Source organism: Rhinoderma darwinii, chromosome 3 (genome assembly GCF_050947455.1).
Source record: "Rhinoderma darwinii isolate aRhiDar2 chromosome 3, aRhiDar2.hap1, whole genome shotgun sequence".
NCBI lineage: Eukaryota > Metazoa > Chordata > Amphibia > Anura > Rhinodermatidae > Rhinoderma > Rhinoderma darwinii.
The window spans coordinates 28,742,821-28,769,502 of record NC_134689.1 but is presented as its reverse complement, the minus strand read 5'-3'; the positions used below and the strand labels follow the sequence as shown (position 1 = coordinate 28,769,502).

The 26,682-nt window shown below is 44.7% G+C and overlaps 1 protein-coding gene across 1 annotated transcript in view; it reads left to right on the top strand.

The window, feature by feature from the left end:
* LOC142750934 (uncharacterized) overlaps positions 1-26,682 on the top strand; it is a 282,134-nt gene that overhangs the window by 187,188 nt on the left and 68,264 nt on the right. The window lies entirely within an intron of this gene.

Below are 26,682 nucleotides of genomic sequence, written 5' to 3'. Positions count from 1 at the left end.
CATTCAGCCAAACTTCTGGTGGCTGCATCAATAGGTCGCGGCTCCAGTATTTCTCAAACATGGCTTTCTGTATGGTGGTGACTTGCGAACCAGTGTCCAGCAGAGCTGTAAGTGGTACCCCATTAATGTGGATGGTGACTAATGGATGGGGCCCAACATACCTGGTCAGCCAATTTGGATCTTCTGGACCTAGTGTTCTTCCACCCGAGGGATGTTCTTTTGACCGCCAGCACTCTCTCTCCACATGACCACTTTTGTGGCAGTGTCTGCAGATGGGCCTTCCATGAGTATCAAACCGGTCTGTAGGCAATCTTCCAGATCTCCTGTAGTATCCCTTGCTCGCACTGTCAGTAGGACGACTCCTATGCTGTGGGGACTCACACTCTGGCTGAGGACGCATCTCTAACTGTTCAAGCTTATGACACACCTTCTCCAAGCTCTTAGTCAGGATTGCGACTTGGTCCTTTAAATCAGCCACTGCATCTGGAATCTGTACTTGTGCACCCTGGGCAGCAAGGAGAGTATTTCCTGGAGACACAGGACACATGAGCTTAGCATCTCCATAACTGTCAGCAGGACACACAGCAAATTTGGTTGATTCTTGGTTGAGTTCTACCCCCAGGATTCTGATGGACAATTCTTTAAAATCCAGGAACGTACTTTCAGGACGTTGAGCAGACAGCATCTTTAGTTGACTTTTCAGAGACTTTGTTTCAGCTCCTTCAATAAACTGCTCCCGCAGTGTGTTATCTGCATTCTGTGCTTCACGTGGGTCCACTTCTATAACGGCCCTCAGTGCCTCCTGTAGGGATAAAGCATAGTCTCTAAGGGACTCACCGGGCTGTTGTTTCTTGCTAAAGAAGCGCATTTTTAATTCTGATACCGTCCTGGTTTCAAAGGTGACCAGTAGTCTTTCAAGAATCTGTACTACTGTCTTTCTTTCTGAATGAGGCCATGACTTTACCTCTCTCAATGCAGCGCCCCCTAGCTGGCCAATGAGAATTTCCACCTTCTGTTCTGTTGACACTGGATATAACCGGAACATAGCAAGCATTTTCCCTTTAAATTCTCTCAGGGTATGTGATTCACCTTTGTAGCGGGGGAGCCAGGGTGCTCCAAAATAATACGGCATGGTTAGTGGCATTATATGCCTGGTTGTGGGTGATCCACCTCGGCTGGGGGAGCCGTTATCGCTGTCGTCAGACATTTCTAATATAAATTCCTATCGTTGCCCCTAGCAACAAGATGCTCAGTAGCAGAATGTGTAGTAAGTCTCTTATTTGTGCTCACTGATGCGACAAGTTCATCTTTACTTGGGCTGAATTGTAAAAACTTTCAGCGGTACTCACTGTTTTGGAGCTGGAACCTCTTTCTCTGTCTTTTTGGTATATAAGCGGCCACTGTGACTCAGATTCTGTACTTTTCAAGATGGTGGCGCCCATCTACTTCCAGTGGTTCCGGCTGGTTTCTCCTTCCCCACTGCAACAGTAGGTAGGAACTTTGGTTCCACTGTAGTGGTCTGTAACATGAGGTTCCTTGCTGTTGCTGGGCAGATTCTCTGCTTTCCCGCCTTCAAGTGAGCGGGGGTGGAACTAAGAGCAGTTGTGATGCAGCAAACAATTCAATGTAAAAGTCTCTAATCACATTCACTGTCAGTACAGCAATTTCCATCACAAGTTCCATAAGTAACACACAGTCTTTCCAAGATGGCTGCTTAACCCCACATGTGCTGGTGATAATTTCTTGCAACAATAAAGTCTCTTTAGCAGGCACAGAGGTGTATTAATCCTGTTCGTGACGCCAATTTATGTGCAACAGCCCGATGGGGATGAGGGAAAGTGCAGAGACCAATGTTGGGAGTTGTAGTACTCATGGTGGCTGTAGTCCTCTCACACTCCTGCGGAGCTGGCACAGTGAAGGAGGGGGATCTGCATATGTATGGGTGGTAGTTGTTGACTCCCCCTGGGGCACACCCTGTGGTGCTGTCTCCTGGTGGATGGGATATGGGGTGCCCTTGATGTTAGTGGGTGCAGTGCAGGGTAACACGCAGGAGACGGTGATGTAACTTGGTATAATAATAACTCACAGTTTCTTTACTGGAAGATTGCAGGCTGCAGCTCGGCTCCACATAGAAGTTATTATCCAGCTAGGGCAGGCGGGATGAGTCAGGCTGGGACAGTTTCCTATCTGCCAGCAGCAATATGAACTTTCTTCACTAATGCTTTCCTTCTCTTTACGCAAGTTTGTTTCCCGGTATTAATTTCTAGTTCAGGCCAGAAGCTTTCTGAACTAAATATGCTGTGAGGCCCAGTATTATTTCAGCTCTCCTCACAGGCTGTCTTCCCTCGTTCCTCTCCTGGAACCGACTCCCCTACAACTTTCTGCTGCCAAGCCTCATGGGAACTGCCTCAGACCCTCCTCTCCAGCCACACCCTTTACAGGCTGGAAAAATAGATTGTAATGACAATTCTGCATCACTAGGTGGCAGCATAACACAACATATAACATTATGTTCAATGCATTACAATGTAAACAATACTCCTCTATGGTAGTCAGGACACTACACACTGCCCCTTTCACTAACTGCCCCTCACCTCTGAATGAAGTTGTGCCGCTTTAACTACTGGGCCTTATAGCACCTGCTCGGCCTGCCACCCTGGTAGTTATGCCTCTGGGTCAGTATAGACAACAGTGTTTACTCAGATATTGTAGTTTTATTCATCTCTGCATTATTCAGAAAGCTCAGGAGAGAAGACATCCAGGAGGTGATATGGGTTTATGCCCACAGAGATACAGGAGGTAAGTGTACGTCCAAGTGAACCTACATGTGAGACGGCAGCAGCAGTAGTTGTCAGACACCCCCCCCCCCAGTCAGTGATCTGTAGCTATTGGCACTAACATCACTACTGCCCCCTGATCTCCACTACGGCCTACCATGTATAATGTATTCTTATATTAATCAGGTTTATTACATACAGCTGTAGCACCCCAGGGCAGAGCGCAACACCAGCACACGGTAGATTTAAAATTTAGTTTGTGATGCCATCCCATGCGGGATGTGATGGAGAGGATGGGAGTTGTAGTATCGGCCTCCTTAGTGTCAACGGTGTAGCCGGCGAATAAATGTTTGTTAGCCTTTTTACTGGCAAACAATAAGCCCCACCTTAGTAATGGATGCTGTCAATCAGACTCCTGCCATTACTAAGGCACTATTAAAGTATTACAAAAAACAGACACATAAGAAAATATTTTTTTATTGAAATTAGAACTTCCCCACACAACCCTCTTTCACCATTTTATTTAAAAACAAAACAAAACAAAGATCATCGAAGTAGTCCAACGAATCTACAACGTAGTCAAAACGGTCCAGCGGAACCTGCAAAAAAAATAAAAATCATGCACTGTTGACTGCCCTAAGTCAAGCAGAGCATGTACTGTTAAATGTTTTGCATGTGCTGGATCAGGCCACATTGCGAAGTGCTGCGAGTCTTTGGGTACTAAGAAATGTGGTCCTGTTAAATGTTTTAAATGTGGTCAGATGGGACATATTGCGAGGAACTGCCACGGAATAAGAAACTGTGGAAATCCTAGCGAAATGGCAATAGAAAATGGCCACGTTACAACAAATGATGGGTTTAGACAAGAAGGCTGCATAAGAGTCTCCTTACAGCATTATGCGCTCCGCCACGTACTCCAGGGTCTAAATGACCAGCCACAACTAGGGAGGAGTTTAGGAAGTTGGCCATAAGTTGCATGTTCAGTCAGGTGTTATGTGTGTAATGTTTGTTTATGGTCTGTTGTGTTTGTCCCCAGTTGTCCGTTTGATTTCATTTGTGTTTTCATTTTGTGGCTCGTCCACAGATTCTATTGTGGTATATTCCTGGTTATCAGTAATATGTAGTTATACTATATGGGTGTTGCCTGTATTTATAATGCATAATTAGAAAACCACTCCGGGAAAACAACTGGAGAATCGACCATTGGATAGTGGTGTATTTGCACCCAATATTTTGGTTTCTCTCTATTAGGATAACGTTGAAGTTGTTGTTATACTGTGAACTCAGGTTGAGCAGTGCGAACAGGTAACATAAGTTCACGGTGTAGTGTTTTATGTTATACTGTGCACCTAGACCTGGGGGTTCAGACAGGTAACATAACTTCATCTGAGGCCTAATGCGAGTGCAATTAAATACACCGAATATAGTATGGCTGATTCTTTTGTGTTTAACTTTGTGTTTTATGTTCCCTTAGGAAAGTTTGGACAGGGGGAGATATCCCTGGCATTACACCCATATCTTGATTTTAGGATAATGGGTTTGGTAGACAGGGATATAGTTCCACAAACCTGATAATTGGGAAGAACCACAAAAACAGTGCTTCATCCACGGCTCCCCTCAGATATCCTGACCTACACCAGTGTTGGGATACCGAGGGGTCCTGTGATATGAAGGTTAATCCAATGCCCTCCTCAAGTCATGAGTCGAGGATATTGGTGCTGGTATCAAATGCAGAATGCCACACGACTAACTGCACCGAAAGAGGCATACTCCTCCCAGGAGCAGACTGTACCCTTAATCCCGTATTAGGCGTTGATGTGGCGGATCAGAAGGAAAGAACTCTGGTGACTCCTGAAAAGAGGCTCGACATCCGTCCAGACACCTCTGTGAGACTCCAAATGATTACTCTTGGGTTTGGCATCGAACTAAGAAATCTCCTGCTAGGGTTCAATGAGGAAGAGGATGTCGTGGAGAAACTGAAAGATTCCCAACACCAAGCCACTATTTAGTTGGAACATGACACTAAAAAGATCACAGGAATTGTGAACAACCTTGAGGCGGACTCGGAAGTGTCTTGGTGGGAGAGCTTGTTCGGATATAGTCCCAAGGCCACTTCCTTCTTCAATTTGCTCATCCACCCAGTGATAATCCTTCACATCTTTGTGCCGATTATGTACGTTGGACTGTTCTGCGTGTACCGATGAATGAACGGAATGGTTGGCCAAATACAACGAGGTCAAGCAGAAAGCTACGAATAAATTCGTAGACAGGGTCTAAGGATATAATGATACAGTCCTGCGACCCGGAATTGTTTATTATGGTGTGTGTATATATATTTGTAAAGTGTAAATCTGAATCAATGGGTCATACAAAAACTTTGAAGGTGCACATATAGACATTCTAGGTGTAGATATGTGTCCGCAACATAAGCATACTCAGTGAGGACGTGCCCGTCCCACAGTGAGTGAGTGTGTACGTGGAGGCTGGCATATATTTACAGCCTTACCTTTCATGTGTTTATGGAGGAGTAGTGAGTGATGCTGTTTGAGCATGAATCTCTATATGTACATATACCTATGGTTTGTGGGGGAATATTTTTGTATGTTTGGTTATTTTTCACTTTGTATGATTGGGTAGTGTGTAGGAACACTTAGGGACAGGTAAGGTATTCACACACCCTTGTAGGTATTTGCCACCTCAACCTGAGAACTGGTATGGTCAATACGATGATTGATTAAATGTCAGAGGGAAAATGGAAGGCGATGCTCCACCCCACAGTAGATTCCTGGGTACTGAGACATCATCTCCTCCTCGGGGATGTTAACCTGCCATGATAGAGACCTGGATATCGGCCCACAAAGATTGTTTCGTCTTCAATCAAGATGCTGGGAAAAGTTGGAAAAGTAATGGACCACGTACAAAAGTTTGTTGAAAGGCGGGCTAAGACATTCCAATGCTGACCATGTGAGGGCATAAGTAGCCTTACACGGGTCGGCATGCTAAAATTGGATCGGCCGCTGGAGAGACCTGCTGACGCCTCTCAAGAGGATGAATTTCCAAGCAAGAAAGAACTAGAAATCTGCGGTTCATGGACTTTGAGGTATTCATATGAGCTTTGTTCGTTTGAGCTTTGAGACACCGTTCTATGGACTGTGAAGGTTTCGTTTCAACCTCGTTCTATGGACTTTGAGGCTCCGTTCTACGGACTGTGAAGGTTTAATTTCAACCTCGTTCTATGGACTTTCAGGCTCCGTTCTATGGACTGTGAAGGTTTCGTTTCACCCTCGTTCTATGGACTTTGAGGCTATGGACTAGGAGATACAATTTCAACTTCATTCTATGGACTGTGAGGTTTCGTTTCTTTGGACACTAGACTCCAGAGTCTGAGGACTGGTGGGAAGGTGTCTTTGAGGAGATAGCTGATGTCGAGTATCTAGGTCCAATAGTATACTTCCTTCCATCTCAGACCATTACCAGTAACCAAGGAGGTTGAGGGGGGTAAATTGAACCCCACAAACACTCCCCAAATTGCATTGTCGAGTCCCCGACAACAGGGGGATTGTAAAGGGAAGTGTCCCTAGTTATGTATATATGTATGTATGTATGTAAATATATATATATATATATATATATATATATATATATATATATATATATGTATGTATATATGGGTATATATAATACATATAATGTCTGATGAGCCAGGGCTGTAGAAAAACAGCCCTGGTCATGAATACGGTTGTAAACAAAGCAGGACAATTAGCACTGCCCTGCTTTGCTTGGAAACCATGGAGACAGGAGATAGTTTGATCTCCTGTCTCCATTTCAAATCTCCAGCGCGCACGGACAGACTCGCGCACCTGATCTTGCTGTACTGCATTACGCATGGGCGCTCATGAGTTGACTGGTGATACATTATCACCATGCAGACCCATGCTAGCCGGGGGCGAGCGCCACTCGTCACCCGCTGCGAGCGTATCGGCAGGGTTAAATAGCCCTGCATCCGTACGCTCAGCAGCTGAAGACCACCTCACCACTCCACCAACGAGGAGTAGCTGGGACCTGCCTGCCTCACCTGTCCTGCAGTCTCCTGACCTGCTCCACCAATGACACGCTAAGTATCAAGTGTAGCAACAGCTACACTTAACCCTCTCTCCCTGTCTCCTCCTGCTGTCCCTGAAGTTAATCCTTGCTTTCCCTGAGTACTGTCCCTAAATTAACCCTTGCTTCCCTGAGTACCCTTGCTTCCCTGAGTACCCTTGCTGCTCTGAGTTAACTCTTGCTGCCCTGAGTTAACCCTTGCTGTAACCCTTGCTGTCCCTGAGTTACCCTTGCAGTAACCCTTGAAACCCTTGCTGTCCCTGAAGGTAACCCATTGCTGACTACCCCTTGCAGTCCCTAAGTTAACCCCTGCTGCCCTGAGTAACCCTTGCTGTCCCTGAGTAACCCTTTAACACAGTGTACAGGGACAGTTATATTAGGAGGGAGTAGGACAGAGATAGTGAGCGTTTGAGAATTACAAGTAACTTATGTGTATTGTATCGTAACTTCTATGTATGTTTAGGTAAGTGGGTGGCGGTATAGATTAGGATTGTGATACCGTGTTTATACTGTACTGTGATTAGTTACTGTATTTTATATATGAGCGTGATTACTGTATGTTAATAAATATTATCTTTATTTACTGTATGGTATTATTCCCTTAAGTAGCAGCAAAGGCAATTAGATCGACATTAGTATAAGGAAAAGGCATAACCCTAGTGACCCTGATTATAAAGGAGGTAGTAATAGTGGGTGACACTAACCAATGAACCCCGCTATTACCCCATCTCCTTTAACAGATGATAGATAGATAGATAGATAGATAGATAGATAGATAGATAGATAGATAGATAGATGGGTGGGTGGATGGATAGACGTTTAATGGAGAAATGTTTTTTTTTTATTACCACTAACATTATCCTCCCTCTCCTGCCAGGAGAGCGAGAAGTTACAGCAGTCCCACGAGGGCGGGTGGCCCGCGAAGGGGAGGGGGCACGGGGTGGGGGGGTTATGGTCGCAAAAAAGAAAGGAGACAAAAGTTTCTGAAATCATAAAATAATGTCATTTATTTTATGATTTTAGAAACGCTAGTGTTCCCAGGCACTAAATATAAACTCTGTAGTCACAGTTCTGTGGCTTCTTTTCTCTGCAGTGCTCCGCTCCGGTGTGCCTGCTACGCCCTGCTCCCTCGCTCCAGGCAGACTACTGTTACTGTGTTGCGCTGAGTGCAGGCCGCATCGTTGCAGGGGGTTGGGGCGTGGCTGGCGACAGGGAGGACTCGGGGAAGGGCGGGACATTGTTCAGACCGCCCGGGACGGCAGGACAGTGGTGAAAAACTGGGACTGTCCCGCTGGATCCGGGACGGTTGTGAGCCATGGGGTTGGGTTATGGTTAAAGTAAAGGAGGCAAGTGCCCTGGAGCCTCCACTCACGTATCAATCTTGTATAACACCCTCTTACCTTCTGCTCCAGCAATAGGCACACCGCCTACAGTTCCCAGTTTTGCATGAAGGTTAATTTAGTTAGGATGAACTTTGTGTATTTCGTAGCTGCGGTGGTTTCGGTCTCTTTTCTTTTTGTTGCAGATGTCACAGCTGGCAGGTTTATGGTAAAGAAGGCGGAGTTAATACCCTACATGCACGCTGTTGGACAGCGGGCGATTGGCATCACAGGAACTAAGAGGACAACATAACGATCGGTTATGTTCTAATTTGGTTAATTTGTTAATATGTTAATAATAAAGCTGTGGCCACTTCCACTTTCTACCACACAAAGTCTCCTATTATTTTTATTATTTAGGTGATATATTATGTTAGCGAATGGGCGTTGACAGCTCACGTTGGTAAATGTCTTTGCAGTCACTCTTTAATTTGCCTGATGTGTCTTCTGTGAGGTGATTTTAGGCCTCATTCACACATTGCAGATTTGAACACTAATTTGCATCAGTATTTTGAAGCCAAAAGATGAGAAGTATAAATCTTTCCATAAATCTTTCGTGTCTAGGATCCGATCCTGGTTTTGGCCTAAAAATAATGATGCAAAATACAGACCAGATATGCAATGTGTGCATGAGGCCTAAGACATCATTGTGAGGCAGTAAAGAGGTGCACAGAAGCTGCTGCATTATACTGTATATAAGCTAGTTCACACAGCCAACCCCTTATGGTTGTAGTGAGAGCAGAGTAACATCATGCACACCTCTCAGCAGTGGTGGATTAAGTAGACTATAGGCCCTGGGGTGTTCCACAAACTTGGGCCCCCCTTCCCCACCACCGCTCTGCTGTGTCTATACTGAACACCCCTTTCTGTGCGATCATTGTCAAATGGGTGTTACAATTCCCCTTGTCAAAGGGCTGTGTCCCTACATACTGACAGTCTCCAACCATTGCTGACAGTATCACACTGTGCAGGGACACATCCTTCTGCAATTTTGACTCCTGTACACAAAGTAATTTGCCTCAATAGAAAATAAAGCAAATACACGTCAGTGTTATTACAGAAGTCCAAGAACAGAAGTCAATGCAGTAAGTAGAGAAAATAAAAATGTGTCCCCGAGTCCTTAGATTTAAGAACAAGAAAGTAAAACCAATAGGAAATACAAAAATATAAGCGTCAGGTCAATTCTTTGGCACATAAAACGCGTCGAAAATGCGCCAAAATCGCACCTAATTTCTATAGTCAATGGGAGTTCTGATGGAGCGACAAAAAATGCAATGAATACGCGTCAAAAGCGCCTGTAGTTTAAAAATAACTTTACAAAAACTGCATATTTGCACGCACAAAATAAAAAAGTCCCAAAAATACGGAGCTGTTTTCAAGGAAAAACAGCTCCCGATTTTCAACCGTTTTTTATTCAAAGTCGCGTTTTTTGCTGCATTTTTAACAGACGTTTTTGGGGCTGTTTGTCCCTGCCTGTCCATTTATCAAATGCAGCGGAAAATCTCCTGGCGCATACATTAAATGGACACAAAAAACATGCAGTATAATTTTTTTTTACTGGACGCCACTGCACAAAATAGCGCAGTCCCACCCGAACTGATGCTTTTTTAACCTCCATCAGGTGTATGGAACTGTTTACCATACGTTCTGGGAGCTTTCCTGGTGCATACATTACACAGATGGGCAGGATGTAATGTGAAATTACCTTTAGGCTGAGTTCACACGGAGCGGATAAAAGAACGCAGCGTATCCGCCCTGTGCGCCGCAGGGAATTTGGTGCGAAAAACTGCACCAAACTGTGGGGCAGTTTCTCACCTGGAATGTCTGCTGCGAAAAACTGCAGGAGTAAGCCAGTCTGCTTGCAGGTCAGCGTCCTGGGATGACCTTTCATCCCAGGAGACCGCTTCAGCAGCGGTCACATGGGATGAAGCGTCATCCCAAGAGGCTGGCCCTCTGACATCATCCAGGCCGGCCTCCTGGGATGACGTTTCATCCATGACGTTTCATCCATGTGACCGCTGCTACAGCCTGTGATTGGCTGCAGCGGTCACATGAGATAAAGCATCATCCCAGGAGGCTGGCCCTCTGACATCATCCAAGCCGGCCTCCTGGGATGACGTTTCATCCATGTGACCGCCGTTACAGCCTGTGATTGGCTGCAGCGGTCACATGAGATGAAACGTAATCCCAGGAGGATAAAACACAGATTCCTAGGTAAGTATAATATATTGTTTGTTTTCTGAGTGGCATTTTTTGCAGCAGGATCGTTGCGAACCCGCCGCAAAAAAACGCAACAACTGCTATTTGTTGTGGAATTTACCTCCCCATTTAATACAATGGGGAAAACCCGCAACAAATAAGGCGCGTTTACGCAAATACAATTGACATGCTACAGAATAAAACTCTGCACCGCAGGTTAGTTTTTTCCGCTCAGTATTTACGCAGCGTGTGGATGAGATTTGTTTTATCTCATCCACTTTGCTGCTACTGTATTTGCTGTAGATTTTCTGCAACGAATTCCGTTGCGGAAAATCTGCAGTATTTACGCAACGTGTGAACTGGCCCTTACTCCGTTTACTCAAAGGCTATCTTTTGTATAACAGGAAAAAATATTAAAACTGCTGTCCACGTAGGCAATGTTGGTACTTTTTATTACGTCTTATTTAACTCACTGTGAAAAACTAAGTAAATAGCCAAAATCACAGTTTTTTGTTCACATTAGATCTAAAACAAATGTAGTAAAAAATTAGCAAAGAGCTGCATGTACCAAAATATTGTACCAATAAAAGCTACAGCTCGTCCCGCATAAAATAAGCCCTCACACCGCTTAGACAAAAATATTCAAAAAGTTATGTCTGAGGCGTGGCTTGGACATGGAGCTGACCAGACGTGCTGCTTGAGAGCTTCGTTCCTGCGCTTCCTTAACCCGAACATTAGCACATTAACCCCTTCGCGCTCAGCGACGTACTATTCCATCGCGCTAACCAATACGTTCGCGCTCAGCGACGGAATAGTACGTCGTGGGAGTAACGTCCATTTTGGCCGTCCTCCAGACACATGCACGAGCTGTGACAGCTGCTCTCTCGTGCAGCAGCCGCCGCAGCTCCTACAGCGGGGACCCATTGCTGTGTCCCCGCTGATTAACCCCTTAAATGCCGCGTTTAATACCGAACGCTGCTTTTTAGGGGTTAAGCTACAATCGCCGGCCTGCTATACGATAGCGGCCGGCGATGGTGACTATGGCAACCGGACACCAAACAATGGCGTCCGGCTATGCCATCGACGGAAGCCTAGTGGGTCCTGACGAAGTCAGGACCCACTGTGCTTGCTGTCAGTGAGTAGCTGACAGTTCTAATACACTGCACTACGCATGTAGTCCAGTGTATTAGAATAGCGATCAGGGCCTCCTGCCCTCAAGTCCCCTAGTGGGACAATGTAATAAAGTAAAAAAAAAAGTAAAAAAAAGAAGATGTGTAAAAATAAGAAAATAAAAGTTTTGAAAGTAATAAAAGTAAAAATCCCCCTTTTTCCCTTATCAGTCCTTTATTATTAATAAAAATATATAAACAAACAAATAAACTATACATAATTGATATGGCCGCGTCCGTAACGGCCTGAACTACAAAATAATTTCGTTATTTATCCCGCGCGGTGAAAGCCGTATAAGAAAATAATAATAAACCGTACCAGAATCATAATTGTTTGGTCACTTCACCTCCCAAAACATGGAATAAAAAGAGATCAAAAAGTCGCATGTACCTAAAAATGGTCCTGATCTGAACTACAGTTCGTTACGCAAAAAATTAGTCCTCGCACGGATTTATTGATGGAAAAAAAAAAAAGTTCTGGCTCTTAGAATAAGGTAACACAAAAAGTTAATGATTTTTTAAAAAACCTATAAACATCTGGTATCGCCGTAATCATATCGCCCCGCAGAATAAAGTGAATATGTCATTTATAGCGCACGGCGAACGCTGTAAAAAAATCGAATGAAAAAACAATACTACAATTGCGTTTTTTTTAGTCACCACGCCACTTAAAAATAGAGTAAAAACGGATCAAAAAGTCGCATGCGCCCCATGAGAACTACAATGAATTCTTCAAGGTGTCTAGTTTCCGAAATGGGGTCACTTTGGGGGGGTTTCCACTGTTTTGGCACCACAAGACCTCTTCAAACCGGACATGGCGCCTAAATAGGAGGCCTCAAAATCCACTAGGTGCTCCTTTGCTTCGGAGGCCGCTCCTTCAGTCCATTACTGCACTAGGGCCACATGTGGGATATTTCTCAAAACTGGAGAATCTGGGCAATAAATATTGAGTTGCCTTTCTCTGGTAAAACCTTTTGTGTTATAAAAAAAAATGGTATAAAAAGGATTTTCTGACAAAAAACATATGTGTATTTCACCTCTACTTTGCTCTAAATTCCCGTGATACACCTAAAGGGTTCATAAACTTTCTAAATGCTGTTGTGAATACTTTGAGGGGGTCTAGTTTCTAAAATGGGGTGTTTCATAGGGGTTTCTAATATATGGGCCCTTCAAAGCAACTTCAGAACTGAACTGTAACCTAAAAAAAAAGAAAAATGAGGCAATACTTTGCTTTTTACATTATACTGATAATGAGCAGCGCCCACCCCGAGATGACCCCAGTTTTGACCGTTTGTATAAACTGAGACCCCTATTAGACCGTTTCAGTGCCCGGTTTTCCCAAGCATACACCCCCGAGAAGTGTATTTCTATTGATGTGTCCTTGGTACATTTTAAAGGGAGGCTTCAATTCCGCCAGTACCTGCAGAGTAAGAGGGCAAGGTATGGCGTGAAGATGTATAAGCTGTGTGAGAGTGCATCAGGGTATACCTACAAAAATAGGATGTATGAAGGGAAGGACACCAGTATTCAGCCCCCAAAATGCCCCCCCCCCTTACTGGGAGTTAATGCAAAAATTGTGTGGGATTTGGTGCACCCATCGCTGGATCAGGGTTACCGCCTCTACCTGGATAATTTTTATACCAGCTTCCCACTCTTCAACTGCCTCTCTTCCAGAAGTCCTGCGGCATGCGGCACTGCTAGAAGAAATCTGAGAGGCCTCCCTAAGACTCTACTTGGGCAAACACTCAGAAGGGGTGAGAGCAGGGCACATTCTAGCAGCAACATATTGTGTGTCACGTACAAGACAAGAGAGATGTCACACCAGTACCCAATTACCTGTACGAGGTACCAGTACAGAGACCCCCAAACCAGACTGCATCCTGGACTACAATACGTACATGGGAGGGGTGGACTTGTCAGATCAAGCCCTACAGCGCTATGCGGTGTGGTATAAGAAGCTGGCCGGGCACATCATACCGATGGCTGTGTACAATGTGTACGTGCTACGTCGATGTGCAGGCCAGATGGGAACTTTCCTGAAATTTCAAGAGGTGGTTATCAAGAAACTAATTTTTAGGGACCAGGTAGGGGGGGCTTCCAGTTCTTCTGGAACCGAGGCCACAAGCATCGCACCAGGGCAACACTTTCCAGGAGAAGTTCCCCAAACTGGCAAGAAGGGAAAAAGTCAAAAGAGGTGCAAAGTCTGTTATAAGAGGGGGATAAGGGAGGACACAATATATCAATGTGACACGTTTTCTGAAAAACTAAGGCTCTGTATGAAAGAGTGTTTTAAAATTTATCATACATCCCATGATTTTTAATCTACCCCAGTTTTATTTACCCTGATGCACTCCGCACAGCTTATCCCCCCTCGTCTTTCCCCTCTGGGCCCTGCTGTGTGCCCAGGCAGCTGTTAACAGCCACATGGAGGGAATTGCCGTACCCGTGAGAACCCACATTACAGTTTATGGGGTGTATGTCTCCGGTCAAAATGATCACTACACCTCTAGAATGCCTTAAGGGGTGTAGTTTTAAAACGGGGTCACTTCTCGGGGGTTTCAACTGTACTGGTACCTCAGGGGCTTCTGCATACATGACTTCGCACCACAAAATCCCCAGTAGGCCAAATGGTGGTCCTTTCCTTCTGAGCCCTCCCATGGGCCCAAATGGCAGTTTATCTCCACAAATGGGGTATTGCCGCACTCTGGACAAATTGGGCAACAAAATGGGGTATTTTGTTCCCTGTGAAAATAAGAAAGTTTGATAAAAAAATTACTTCTTATTGGAAAAAATGACATTCTTTTAATTTCACAGCCCCATTGAAATAGGTGCTGTGAAAAAACTGTGCGGTCAAAACGGAAACAACAACCATAAATCAATTCCCTGAGGGGTGTAGTTTCCAAAATGGGGTCAATTCTAGTGGGTTTCCATTGCTTTGATACCTCTGGGGCTCTGCAAATGGGACATGGCACCCGAAAACCAATCCAGCAAAATCTGGACACCAAAGAACAAATAGCGCTCCTTTCCTTCTGAGCCCTCCCATGGGCCCAGACTGCAGTTTATCACCACAAATGGGGTATTGCTGCACTCAGAACAAATTGGGCAACAAAATGGGGTATTTTGTTCCCTGTGAAAATAAGACATTTTGATCAGAAATTACATCTTATTGGAAAAAATATCATTTTTTTTCATTTCACAGCCCAATTCAAATAGGAGCTGTGAAAAAACTGTGCGGTCAAAATGGTAACAACAACCATAAATCAATTCCCTGAGGGGTGTAGTTTCCAAAATGGGGTAACTTCTAGTGGTTTTCCATTGCTTTGATACCTCTGGGGCTCTGCAAATGCGACATGGCACCTGAAAACCAATCCAGCAAAATCTGGACTCCAAAGAACACACAGCGCTCCTTTCCTTCTGAGCCCTCCCATGGGCCCAAACGGCAGTTTATCACCACAAATGGGGTATTGCTGCACTCAGGACAAATTGGGCAATAAAATGGAGTACTTTATTTCTTGTGAAAATAAGAAATTATGAGCTAAAACTACATATTATTGGAAAATATTATTATTTTTTTTAATTTCAAGCCAAATTCAAATAAGTTCTGTGAAGAAACTACGGGGTCTAAACGGTCACATTACCCATATATGAATTCCTTGAGGGGTGTAGTTTCGAAAATGGTGTCACTTCTAGTGGGTTTCCATTGCTTTGATACCTCTGGGGCTCTGCAAATGCGACATGGCACCCGAAAACCAATCCAGCAAAATCTGCACTCCAAAGAACACACAGCGCTCCTTCCCTTCTGAGGCCTCCCATGGGCCCAAACGGCAGTTTATTGCCACAAATGGGGTATTGCTGCATTCAGGATAAATTGGGCAACAAATGGGGTATTTTGTTCCCTGTGAAAATAAGAAATTTTGATGAAAAATTACATTTTATTGGAAAAAATGTCATTTTTTAAATTTCACAGCCCAATTCAAATACGTGCCGTGTAAAAACTGTGCGGTCAAAATGATAACAACAACCATAAATTAATTCCTTGAGGGGTGCAGTTTCCGAAATGGGGTCACTTTTGGGGGACTCCTCCTGTTTTGGCACCTCAAAACCTCTTCAAACCTGGCATGCTGCCTAAAATATATTCTAATAAAAAAGAGGACTCAAAATGCACTAGGTGCTTCTTTGCTTCTGGGGCTTGTGTTTTAGTCCACGGGTGCACTAGAGACACATGTGGGACATTTCTAAAAACTTCTGGCAGTGCAGACACACAGCGTGTTCTCGAGAGATCACGCTGTGACGTCACTCACTTCGTCACTCTAGCAGACCTAGGGACAGATGCAGGCTGATTAACCACGGGCGTCGACACAGAAGCTGTGTCAGGCAAATCCTTCACAGTACCCCCCCTTTTATGAGGGGCCACTGGACCCTTCCTAGGTGGACCTGGCTAGTTGGGGAACCGAAGATGGAACTTCCTGAGCAATAACCCGGCGTGAACATCCCGGGCGGGTACCAAAGTCCTCTCCTCAGGCTCGTATCCTCTCCAATGGACCAGGTATTGGAGGGAGCCTTGGACCATCCTGCTGTCCACAATCTTGGCCACCTCGAATTCTACCCCTTCATGGGTAAGAACAGGGACCGGAGGTTTCCTCGAGGTAGCCAAGGACGGGGAGCAGCGTTTCAGGAGGGAGGCATGGAACACGTTGTGTATTTGAAAAGACGGGGGGTAACTCCAGCCGGAAGGAGGTTAATGACCTCAATGACCTTGTACGGCCCTATATACCGGGGAGCAAATTTTTGGGACGGAACTTTAAAGCGCACATTTTTTGAAGACAGCCACACCCGATCCCTGACCACAAACAAGGGGTTAGCAGAACGTCTTTTATCTGCCTGAGTCTTTTGTATGCTCTGGGACGCCTCAAGGTTCTTCTGAACATGGGCCCAGACTGTGCACAGTTCCCGATGAACGACATCTACCTCGGGATTGTTGGAACCACCAGGTGAAACGGAGGAGAACCGTGGATTAAATCCAAAATGACAGAAAAAGGGGGAGACCCCTGACGAGTTACTGACCCGGTTATTGAGGGAAAATTTGGCGAGGGGAATGAAGGAGACCCAATCATCTTGGCAGTCAGAGATAAAACACCTTAAATATTGTTCTAGAGACTGATTAGTCCTCTCGGTTTTGCCATTAGTTTCAGGATGGAAGGCAGAGGAGAAGGACAGATCAATCTCCAACTTCTTACAGAAAGCCCTCCAAAACAATGAAACAAGCTGTACCCCTCTGTCAGAAACAATATTGACAGGAACCCCATGGATACGCAGGATGTGTTTGACAAACAAGGTAGCTAACGTCTTGGCATTGGGTAGTTTCTTGAGAGGCACAAAGTGGCACATCTTACTGAAGCGGTCTACTACAACCCACACCACCGTCTTGCCTTGGGATGGAGGCAGATCAGTGATAATATCCATGGAGATATGGGTCCAAGGTCTCTGGGGAATGGGCAAAGAACATAGTAAGCACGCTGGTCGGGACCTGGGAGTCTTGGACCTAGCACAAATTTCACAAGCGGCGACGTAGGCCTAACGTCTATAAGCAACCCAGGCCACCAATATGTTCTAGAAATGAGGTGACTAATTTAAGAGACTAAGTCAGAATCAATAGAGGATATGATTATACCTGGAGGCAAAGCACAAGCAGGATCCTCCTCCGGAGGAGGTCTGGCCATGAAGCTACGCGACAGCGCATCAGCTTTAATATTATTAGACCCAGCCCTATAGGTGACCACAAAGTTGAATCTAGTAAAAAACAACGCCCATCAAGCTTGTCTTGGGTTTAACCTGCGGGCAGATTCTAGAAAAAACTGATTCTTGTGGTCGGTAAGGACCGTTACCTGGTGCCTAGCCCCCTCCAGGAAGTGGCGACACTCTTCAAATGCCCATTTAATGGCTAAGAGTTTGCGGTTGCCAACGTCGTAGTTACTCTCAGTGGGGGAGAACTTCCTGGAGAAGTAGGCACAGGGACGGAGATGGGTGAGAGACCTAGTACCCTGGGACAAGACAGCACCCACTCCCACCTCGGAGGCATCAACCTCCACGATGAATGGCTCCATCTGGTTAGGCTGAATCAGCACTGGGACAGAGATAAAGCACCTCTTTAGGACCTCAAAAGCCTGGACCGCCTCCGGAGGTCAGTGGAGGAGATCGGCACCTTTGCGAGTAAGGTCCGTAAAAGGCTTAGCGATGACCGAGAAGTTAGCAATAAATCTCCTATAATAATTAGCAAACCCCAGGAAGCACTTTAAAGCCTTCAGGGAAGCAGGTCAGACCCACTCAGCCACAGCCTGAACCTTGACAGGGTCCATGCGGAATTCGTTAGGAGTGAGGATTTGACCCAAAAATGATATCTCCTGCACCCCAAACACACACCTTTCAGTTTTAGCAAAGAGTTTGTTTTCCCGAAGGGCCTGGAGCACCTTCCTGACATGCTCAATGTGGGAGGACCAGTCCTTGGAAAACACAAGTATATCATCAAGGTACACTACAAGAAATACCCCCAGGTAGTCTCTTAAAATCTCATTTATGAAATTCTGGAAGACCGCGGGAGCATTACACAACCCAAAGGGCATGACGAGGTATTCAAAATGATCTTCCAGCGTGTTAAACGCAGTCTTCCACTCATCCCCTTCTCTGATTCGTATAAGGTTGTAAGCCCCCCGAAGATCAAACTTAGAGAACCACTGGGCCCCATAACCTGATTGAGGAGATCAGGAATCAGAGGAAGGGGATATTGGTTCCTTACAGTGACCTTATTCAAGTTTCGGTAATCGATGCACGGCCTAAGACCACCACCCTTCATCCCTACGAAGAAGAAGCCAGCACCTACCGGAGAAGTAGAGGGACGAATGTAACCCTTGGCCAGGCTTTCCTGGATATATTCTCTCATGGCTTCACGTTCGGGACAAGAGAGATTAAATATCTTACCTTTAGGGAGCTTAGCTCCTGGTACCAAATCGATAGCGCAATCGTACTCTCTATGAGGAGGTAACTCTTCGGAAGCTTTTTTAGAAAAAACATCAGCGAAATCCTAAATAAACTCAGGTAGAGTGTTCACCTCCTCAGCGAGAGAAACCAAATGAATAGAAAAACAGGACGTCATGCATTCATTATCCCATTTAGTAAGATCCCCGGTATTTCAGTTAAACGTGGGATTATGCATCTGCAACCAAGGAAGGCCTAAAACCAAATCGGACGATAATCCCTGCATCACCAAGACCGAACACTGCTCCGAATGAATGGAGCCCACAATGAGTTCAAAAACAGGGGTATGCTGCGTAAAATAACAATTAGCAAGTGGGGTGGAGTCGATACCCACTACCGGGACAGGTTTAGGCAAATCAATCAATGGCATAGCTAGAGACATAGCAAATTCCACAGACATAATATTAGCAGAAGACCCTGAATCCACGAAGGCACTGCCGGTGGCAGACCTACCGTAAACAGAGACCTGAAAGGGAAGCAAGATCTTATTAGGTTTCATGTATACGGGAAATACCTGTGCGCCCAAGCGACCTCCCCGATGGTCACTTAGGCGCGGAAGTTTTCTGGCTGCTTATTCTTACGTCTAGGACAGTCGTTCACTTGATGCTTGCCATCCCCAGAGTAGAAGCAGAGACCATTCTTCCTGCGGAACTCTCTACGTTGTTGGGGAGACACGGAGGCCCCGAGTTGCATTGGTTCATCCGAGTTTTCCGTGGAAGAACGAAGCAATGGAGCCTCGGGGGCCATCATAGGGGAGCCAGAGGAGAATGCACAAAAACGTTCAAGTCGTCGTTCCCTGAGACGTCGGTCAAGACGTACCGCTAAAGCCATAACCTGATCTAGAGAGTCAGAAGAGTTGATAACTAACTAACTAGTCTTTCAGAGCGTTAGACAGACCCAATCTAAACTGGCACCTCAAGGCAGGGTCACTCCACCGAGAAGCTACACACCACTTCCTAAAGTCAGAACAGTACTCCTCAACGGGTCTCTTACCCTGACGTAAGGTCACCAGCTGACTCTCGGCAAAGGCAGTCTTGTCAGTCGTCATAGATGAGTCCGAGAGCCGAAAAAAAAAAATGTCAACAGAAGAGAGTTCAGGGGCGTCAGGGGCCAAGGAGAAGGCCCATTCCTGGGGGACGTCCTAGAGCCGGGACATAATTATACCCACTCGCTGGCTCTCAGAACCTGAGGAGTGGGGCCTTAAACGGAAATAGAGCCTACAACTTTCCCGAAAGGAGAAAAAAGTCTTCCGGTCCCCTGAGAACCGGCCAGGCAACTTGAGGTGGGGTTCCAGAGGTGGGGTGGAGGGCACTACCTGGGTAGCATCACGCAGGTTGCACCTCTGAGCCAGGTCTTGGACCTGTAGGGAGAGACCTTGCATTTGCTGAGCCAGGGCCTCAAGGGGGTCCATAGTATGTCAAGTACCAGGGTAGAAAAGGTATATGGGCCTGTGATTATGTAATGTCAGGATAGGGAGACAGACAGGTGAGCCCTAATCTACCCGCCACTCAGTCCCTGCCTACTTGCACAGCCTGTCCTAGGCGATGGCGTACCACTGGGCAACGGTCAATATGTGCACGACAGACAAACAAGACAAGGGAACACAAAAGCAAAGGAATGTGGGGCAGTTGCCCACGGCAACACTGTGAGCAACAGAGTAGTGGAAGAGCCGAGTCAAACCAGGAGTTTACGAGGTAACAAATGCAGAGCAGGAGAATAGTCAGTCAAGCCAGGGTCAATATGAAGCAGAGGTCAATAGTAACAGCAGGAACAGCAGAGCCAGGAAACCGGAGAATCACAGGCAAAGGACAAGCAGCAAATGAAGGTATAAGTGGACCAAGGGCGGGAGCTAGAACCGTCTGGCCAGGCTGCGTTAATCTCTCCCACTCCTCAGCCTACCAGCCTGAGTGGTAGCAGATCGACTCACTCTAGCAGACCTAGGAACAGATGCAGACTGATTAACCACGGGCGTCGACACAGAAGCTGTGTCAGGCAAATCCTTCACACATGTGACCCACATCACGTGACCACTGGCATTCAGGTAACACTGTCCAGGTATATAACAGGTGAATAATAGATTATTGAGGAGCAGAAGTTATAAAGTATTTGAACCTAGAGCAGCGTCGCATCATCATGTGCGTCACTCTGTGAGGAGCCGCTCTTATATTCTTCTCACTGTCTCTGTGCGTTTGTTTTTTTGTTTTTTTTATTTAAAAGGAAACTCCGGACAAAACTAAACTTTCCCATGTACCATTATGGTATTCCATGTGTCAGTCTCTCTGTTATTTTTCTTTCTGCTTCTCTCTACACTACATTCCAAATTATTATGCAAATGTTATTTTTCGCTGATTTTCCTAAATAGTCGATGCAAATGACAGTCAGAATAGTCTTCAAGCCATCAACAGTTGGAGTATAATGTGAATTTTATTGAACAAATCTCCTAATGATAACAGATTTTTTTTTAGAAGTAGAAAACTCAAAATGCACTGTTTCAAATTATTATGCACAACAGGGATCAAAACATTTTAAAGGTTGTAAAGAGAACTAAAATGGTAATTTGTTCAATTTGCAGCATCAGGAGGTCATATTTACAGAAATCAAAAGCTCTGTCAATCCAAAAAAACTTAACAGGCCAAGTTACATGTTAACATAGGACGCCTTCTTTGATATCACCTTCACAATTCTTGCATCCATTGAATTTGTGAGTATTTGGACAGTTTCTGCTTGAATGTCTTTGCAGGATGTCAGAATAGCCTCCCAGAGCTTCTGTTTTGATGTGAACTGTCTCCCACCCTCATAGATATTTTGCTTGAGGATGCTCCAAAGGTTCTCAATAAGCTTGAGGTCAGGGGAACATGGGGGCCACACCATGAGTTTCCCTCCTTTTATGCCCATAGCAGCCAATGACACAGAGGTATTCTTTGCAGCATGAGATGGGGCATTGTCATGCATGAAGATAATTTTGCTACGGAAGGCACGGTTCTTCTTTTTGTACCACAGAAGAAAGTGGTCAGTCATAAACTCTACGTACTTTGCAGAGGTCATTTTCACACCGTCAGGGACCCTAAAGGGGCCTACCAGCTCTCTCTCCCCATGATTCCAGCCAAAACATGACTCCGCCACCTCCTTGCTAACGTCGCAGCCTTGTTGGGACATGGTAGCCATTCACCAACCATCCACTACTCCATCCATCTGGACCATCCAGGGTCGCACGGCACTCATCAGTAAACAACACGGTTTGAAAATTAGTCTTCATGTACACTACCGTTCAAAAGTTTAGGGTCACTTAGAAATTTCCTTAATTTTGCAAGAAAAGCACAGTTTTTTTCAATGAAGATAACATTAAATTAATCAGAAATACACTCTATACTTTGTTAATGTGCTAAATGACTATTCTAGCTGCAAACGTCTGTTTTTTAATGCAATATCTGCATAGGTGTATAGAGGCCCATTTCCAGCAACCATCACTCCAGTGTTCTAATGGTACATTGTGTTTGCTAACTGTGTTAGAAGGCTAATGGATGATTAGAAAACACTTAAAAACCCTTGTGCAATTATGTTAGCACCGCTGTAAACAGTTTTGCTGTTTAGAGGAGCTATAAAACTGACCTTCCTTTGAGCTAGTTGAGAATCTGGAGCATTACATTTGTGGGTTCGATTAAACTCTCAAAATGCCTAGAAAAAGTAAGCTTTCATGTGAAACTCGACAGTCTATTCTTGCTCTTAGAAATGAAGTCTATTCCATGCGAGAAATTGCCAAGAAACTGAAGATTTCCTACAACGGTGTGTACTACTCCCTTCAGAGGACAGCACATACAGGCTCTAACCAGAGTAGAAAGAGAAGTGGGAGGCCCCGCTGCACTACTGAGCAACAAGACAAGTACATTAGAGTCTCTAGTTTGAGAAATAGACACCTCACAGGTCCTCAACTGGCAGCTTCATTAAATAGTACCCGCAAAACGCCAGTGTCAACGTCTACAGTGAAGAGGCGACTCCGGGATGCTGGCCTTCAGGGCAGAGTGGCAAAGAAAAAGCCATATCTGAGACTGGCTAATAAAAGGAAAAGATTAATATGGGCAAAAGCACACAAACATTGGACAGAGGATTATTGGAAAAAGTGTTATGGACAGACGTATCGAAGTTTGAGGTGTTTGGATCACACAGAAGAACATTTGTGAGACGCAGAACAACTGAAAATATGCTGGAAGAGTGCCTGACGCCATCTGTCAAGCATGGTGGAGGTAATGTGATGGTCTGGGGTTGCTTTGGTGCTGGTAAAGTGGGATATTTGTACAAGGTAAAAGGCATTTTGAATAAGGAAGGCTATCATTCTATTTTGCAACGCCATGCCATACCCTGTGGACAGCGCCTGATTGGAGCCAATTTCATCCTACAACAGGACAATGACCCAAAGCACACCTCCAAATTATGCAAGAACTATTTAGGGAAGAAGCAGGCAGCTGGTGTTCTATCTGTAATGGAGTGGCCAGCGCAGTCACCAGATCTCAACCCCATAGAGCTGTTGTGGGAGCAGCTTGACTGTATGGTACGCAAGAAGTGCCCATCAAGCCAATCCAAATTGTAGGAGGGGCTTCTGGAAGCATGGGGGGAAATTTCTCCCGATTACCTCAGCAAATTAACAGCTAGAATGCCAAAGGTCTGCAATGCTGTAATTTCTGCAAATGGAGCATTCTTTGACGAAAGCAAAGTTTGAAGGAGAAAATTATTATTTCAAATAAAAATCATTATTTCTAACCTTGTCAATGTCTTGACTACATTTTCTAGTAATTTTGCAACTCATTTGATAAATATAAGTGTGAGTTTTCATGGAAAACACAAAATTGTCTGGGTGACCCCAAACTTTTGAATGGTGGTGTGTGTGTATATATATATATATATATATATATATAAATACAAATACATACACACATATGCATACACACATTTTTTTGGGGGATGGACATATGTTAGTACAAGGATACTTACTGCTGGGTTCCTGTATATAAGTCTATCATGTGTGATACTGTCTGCTGGGCCATGTATCTAAGCCTATCATGTGTGATACTGTCTGCTGGGGACATGTATCTAAGCCTATCATGTGTGATACTGCCTACTGTGGCCATGTATCTAAGCCTATCATGTGTGATACTATCTGCTGGGGCATGTATCTAAGCCTATCATGTGTGATACTCTCTGCTGGGCCATGTATCTAAGCCTATCATGTATGATACTGTCTGCTGAGACAATGCATCCAATTCTATCCAGCGGTGTAGCTATAGGAGCCTTAGTCTTATAGATGTGCTATCTCCAATATGTATGTAAAAGTTTATTTATTTTTCGGGGGGTGAATATTTGTCTCAGGGTTTGTGCCCCTGATCTTTTAAGACCCTAGCAGCGCCCCTGGGCCTAACTAATATATGGGGGCACAAAGGAGACCTATAAAAAAAATAGGGACACAAAGAACGCCTTACTAATTTATAGGGACACAACTAATATATGGGTGCACGAAAGGGAACTACTATTCTTTTGTGGCAAACATGGGACATTACTACTGTGGGGGAGCACATAGGGAGGTATTACTGTGTAGGGAGTAGAAGAGTGGCACTAAAACTGAACCATAACTATTTTCTTAAAGGTCACTTTTTTGGTGGGTTGGTGCCCTGTAAGGGACAGAATAGGTGGTATTGGTAGAGGCAGTTTATCAACATCACGTTTACCTCCAATTCCTCCAGGTACTGAAATACTCAAGCCCACAGATACCAGGTCTTCCGGAAATCACAACCTCCATGTAACAGGTACGTCAAGATTCACACATCGCAGAAACTGCACTATCTGGATTCTTTGGCCCATGACTTACATGTGAATGGTAAGTGATCCATGGTTACATCCTTCTGGCATTATGTTTCTACCTTTATACTGTCTCCGCTCGAGTTGCACCGCAAAAGGGCCCACTAAGGTTCTGTCGCACGAGCGCCCACATAAACCTGGAGCCGGCCCTGGGTATGGTCTTTCAATAGCAGTATAGGATGTAGGAGATCACAGTCCGATTGTAACGTAGATATTTAGCATATGAAAGAAAATGTTCGTTGGATTGTTGACAATATATTTTATTTTACTCTCTTCATAGGTCCATTGCCCCTCCCTATAACAGCGGCAGCGACCTTTTTGTCACCTGTAACAGGGCCAGCAGCGGTGCCTCCTGTAACAGAACAGGCAGCCTTAATGACCTTTAAAATAGGGAAAGCCAATGCCAGGGGTGCAAATTGGGCAAATGTCCTGGGCCGCCATTTTCTGAAAACTAGAACCCCAACAGTTAGTCATCAGGCAGATCATCCAATTATATTGGTAATAGTCGAGATAAATGGTGTTTGTTCTGTGATTAGGGGACTGTAGGCTATAAATTGGGACTGTAAATAACTATTTGCGCAACGTATGGCATTCTTTTGAGACTGTTTGGCACTGTGTGGAAAGAACATGGCTTTAAATTGGCAAAGTATGGTGACCGCTGGTATTTTTGGGTACTGTGTGGTTGATATATGGTACTATTTGGTCATTATTTGACTCTAAGCACCTAGTATAGCACCAAAATATGGCGCCAAACAGGGAGGCTGTAAAGAAAGCACTTCCTGGTCCTATGTTGGACAATATAGAACAATATGGCTCCATGTTGGCAAAGTATGGCGACCTCCCGGTACTGTTTCTTCTGCTTCCTCCAGCCACATTACATCCACTACTTTCGATTTTATTTAAATATATATATATTTTCTTTAGTAAAACATAAAAAAAACTATATAAATTTGATATTACCGTAATCGTATTGACCAGCAGAATAAAATTAAGTTGTAGTTTTTTATCGCACGGTGAAAGATGTAAAAACAATGGAAATATCACAGTTTTTTCCAAGTCCACCCTACAATCATTTATTTTTTTGTTTCCCAGTACATTATATGGTACTTTAAATAGTGCCAATAGAAACTATAACTCCTCCCGCAAAAAATAAGCCTCCACACCACTCCATTGATGAAAAAATAAAAAAGTTATGGCTCTTGGAAGGCGGGGAGTTAAAAAATGAAAAATCGCTGTGACACCAAGGGGTTAACCATTGGAGCACAACGATCAGTGCTCCCCTGCGGAATGTCCCCTGCGGAAAACCACTGCACTAACCGGCCTGCTAGCAGGAGACCGCTGCAGCCTGTGATTGGCTGTAGCGGCGGTCACATGGGACGAAGCGTCATCCCATGAGATCGGCCCTCGGACGTTATACAGGCTGGCCTCCTGGGTTGATGTTTCATCCAATGCGACCACTGCTACAGCCTGTGATTGGCTGCGGCGTTCACATAGGATGAAACGTCATCCCAGGAGGCCGCGCTGGAGGGAGGAACACAGACTTGTGGGTAAGTATGTTTTTTTTATCTTTCTTTTTTGTGGCGGGATCATTGCGAACAATTTTTTTTTTTGTGATCTGCGCTCTTCCACCGCAAAAAACACAACAACTGCTATATGTTGCGGGATTTACCTCCCATTGTATTCAATGGGGAAAACCTGCAACAAATAAGCAGCGTTTACGCAAATACAATTGACATGCTGTGGAATAAAATACCGCACCGCAGGTCAATTACGAAGCATTTTTTTCCTCGCAGTAAATATGCAGCGTGTGGATGAGATTTGTTTTATCTCATCCACTTTGCTGTTACTATATTTGCTGCGGATTTTCCGCAACGAACACCGTTGCGGAAAAACTGCAGTATTTACGCAACGTGTGAACTGAGCCTAAATGTACCCGATGCCGTATAACAGAATAGCAGCCTTATATGTGAAGGCAACAATGATTTAACATGACAATATTAAAGTGATGGCAGGCAGAAATCTCACCATGTAAATGGAAGCATAATGTTATATTGTGTATAGTGACAATGTAGCAAAATGTATCTTTTATAAACTATAAACAGAGAACAGGACTCCATTATTTGTTACAATGTAACAGTTCATTACTTAAAGTCATTGTATCTATAGTTGTACAGTGAC